Here is a 3167-nt window from a genome sequence, read left to right as displayed (position 1 = left end):
ATGGTGAAGGGTCTAGGCCCGAAACGTCAGCCTTTCTGCTCCTATGATGCTGCTTAGCCTGCTGTGTTCATCCAGCTCTGCACCTTGTTGTTTCGGATTCTCCAGCATCTGCAGTTCCTACTATTTCTGTAGGTTTGATGTTATATATACGCCAGACCAGGCAAGGATGGCAGATCCAGCCCTGCACCCTGTTGTCTCTGCCATCCTTACCTGGTCACTTGACTCCAGACTCACAGCAATGTGGTTGACTTTGGGCAATAAATGCTGCCTAGCCAGTGACACCGTTAATGAATAAAGGGGGATAAAAAGACTACTCTGAAGAACTCCGACATATGCCAAATACCTTCAAATCACTTTCTATAGTCCAGGAACTATATGAATTGTTTCGGTATTTCATCTATCTGTGCAATAAAGAACAGAGGAAATAGATGCAAGCCCATATAAAGGCTACTTGAGAAAAAGCTGCAATATTTTGGATATCAGCTAACAAGGAAAGATATTCTACACTACTCCTCCCAGTCATATTAGATTTCCAAGGGCACCTAATTATTTCCCAAAGAAAGCCAAGAAAAGAAAATATCAATTCTCTAAAGTCATTGTTCAATGTAAATTCACAATTGGGGAAAGGGAATGGAGCAAATGGGGTTAGGGGTTTTAGCAACAACAGGTTTCAGGAACGATCAATGGCTGGTTACATAAATGCACTGTTTGTGAGCATGAATTATATCAACCAGTAAGGATCCAAACTGAATCCTTTATACATGCTAAATTAGTAGATTTCAACTAGAAAAATGGGATATAACACTAAGTGGTTCAATCTTGCATGATTGAGGGGAGACAGTCAGAAACTTATTGAATAGCAGAGCATGATTGAGGAGCCAAATGCCCTATTCCTTTTACTAATTCTTATGCTCATATAAAGGCTTGAGAAGAAAAACTACAGCCTTTCCACTATATAATGCATTCTAGTGGCAAATACATGTTTGAACATCTGGCAAGGAAGCAGAATTGCAGTTTCATAACAAATGTCATCAATACGAGGCTCACAAATAAAATATGACTGCTTAGATAAAATACCAGACGGCTGCCACCATCCATGGAACTGCAACCCAGCATATCAGAAATCATCTACTAAGGGAACAAAACAAAAATAAATTAAAGGCATGTGGGTGGAGGAGAAAAATAGCTTTGCCTCAAAAGAAAATGCAACCTTAAATAAAACTAAAGCTCAAAATACTGCAAGCAATTTATTTTAAGAAAAACTTACGATTTCCTTTATAATCTTCCCTATAATTTCTTAATTTTTTTCAGTATTTGCAGAAATTCAGAATATTCATGAGCTTTTGAAGCAGAAGGATCGAGGTAAGTACAAATGTACAGGACAGAAACTCAAGAGAAGTGAACCAACAATGAGTTTCATTCTCTTAGTTTAAGATTCATTGCCATACTTGTGAAGATTTGTTACCCCATATAGATTACACAGGCATCAACTTTTATTGTAATGCTACACAGTCTTGCAAACCTCCAAAACATCTGAAAAAAGAACCCCACTGGACTGACTTGTTAATGGTGTTGCTTTTCTTCCAACTTATTTGTTGAAAACTTTGAATTTAAAGTAACATTAAAAGAATTTAAGTTTTTTGCATTAAAACACAAATACGCATCTTCCATTCTTTGAAATTGGTACTGCAAACACAAATTTCAAAGGAATACATCGTAAGTAATCATAGGAGCTCGACATTAGGCCACAGAGAATACAACCACTCCAAATGCTTATTCTAAAATAATTTCGTTTCAAGATTAATGAGCAATTGTGCAAATGAAGACTGAAGTATAATTGATGACAGAGACCAATAAAAATAATCAAAAAGAGAGCATGAAAAGTACTTAATACACACACACACACACACACACACACACACGTTTGTGACATGGGTAAATTTACTCAAATGTTGCGTGACTGCTGGTAAAGCCCATTTTGTCTTGGGCCCGATAGCTAGTACTTTGTTGAATAGCCAGCTCTTCATTGTTTTGCATTCAAATGGAGATAGTCTATAGGTGTTTTGTGCATGCATGAACACCTACCAGTTCTTACACATCATTCATCCACATTAACTGATGAGGACAATAATTTCAAATCATATGAAAGAACTAACAATCTTGGAGTAACAAAAAAAAAAGCACAATTCACCTGCTCAACAATTAAACATTTGTATGCATATGGCATGGAAGCAGTATATTGTAAAAATATAGCAACTCTTTGAATCAATCATAAATTATAAACATTATGAAAATTCTTCCAAACAACTTGAATTGCATAATTACCTTGCCTTGTAGTTCTCACCTCATAGATAAGGTACGCAAACATCTTAATCCAACAGTGCTAATACATCCAACTTTTCTGTAAAACATTCAATTGCAGTGCTAACATAACTATACTGCGTTTAAGAGGAGAGTAACATAAACCTTACTAAAATATCTTATGGCAGACTATGACATACCTTGGAGTAGCACGGTCAGTTAATCATTACCCTTTTGATTTTCATGCTTTCCCACCCACAAAGAAGCCAAATTGACATACACTGCCTTGTTCTTACTGTCTACAGTTTTCACTTCATTCCTACCAGCTGACTGAACGAGCTCATCCGTCAGTGCTGGCTTTTCAGCAGAGCATACAGCTGATTGGGGGATATCCTGCCTGCTACCATTGGCAATTTACACAGAAAACTCCTCTTTGTTGCCTAGCAGTGTCATGGTAGGTCACCCCAACTGAACAGAAAGCTCTATTATTATTCAGGTTAAAAATCCAATGTAACCTTAACACATGCAATTTTAAACTTGAGATTACCCATAACAAATTCAAAACAACTGAAAATACAGAGCTGTAACAGAAGTCACTTTGAATTCATTGTATTTTAAAATGCCCATTTTATGATTTTACCTCTAAATACTTGTCAATTTCGAAATAAAGATAGGAACATAAAATTGTGGTATAACATAAAATACATAAATAAAAGAAAGGAGTTCTATTTTGTTAATTTTAAAAAAATCTCAGAATTAAAGATAAATAGGTTTACCATTGGTTAAGGCGTGTAAAAGTTCAAATTTTCATGATGGTGTATCAAAAACTTCAGTTTTGTAAACAATGAAACATGATTCATGAAGGA

At 35.8% G+C, this 3167-nt stretch overlaps 1 long non-coding RNA gene across 1 annotated transcript; it reads right to left on the bottom strand.

Moving 5' to 3' along the window:
• Window positions 1-134: 134 nt before the first annotated feature.
• Window positions 135-2619, bottom strand: LOC125483641. Its single transcript, XR_007262578.1, has 3 exons — window positions 2502-2619; window positions 2326-2401; window positions 135-1131 (listed from the first exon to the last, which is right to left on the bottom strand). It is a non-coding gene; the product is annotated as an uncharacterized LOC125483641 (long non-coding RNA).
• Between the last annotated feature and the right edge of the window lie 548 nt (window positions 2620-3167).

Source organism: Rhincodon typus, chromosome 1 (assembly GCF_021869965.1).
Source record: "Rhincodon typus isolate 14 chromosome 1, sRhiTyp1.1, whole genome shotgun sequence".
Lineage (NCBI taxonomy): Eukaryota > Metazoa > Chordata > Chondrichthyes > Orectolobiformes > Rhincodontidae > Rhincodon > Rhincodon typus.
Note: the sequence above shows the minus strand (reverse complement) of the source record. Positions and strands in the feature narration are given on the sequence as shown.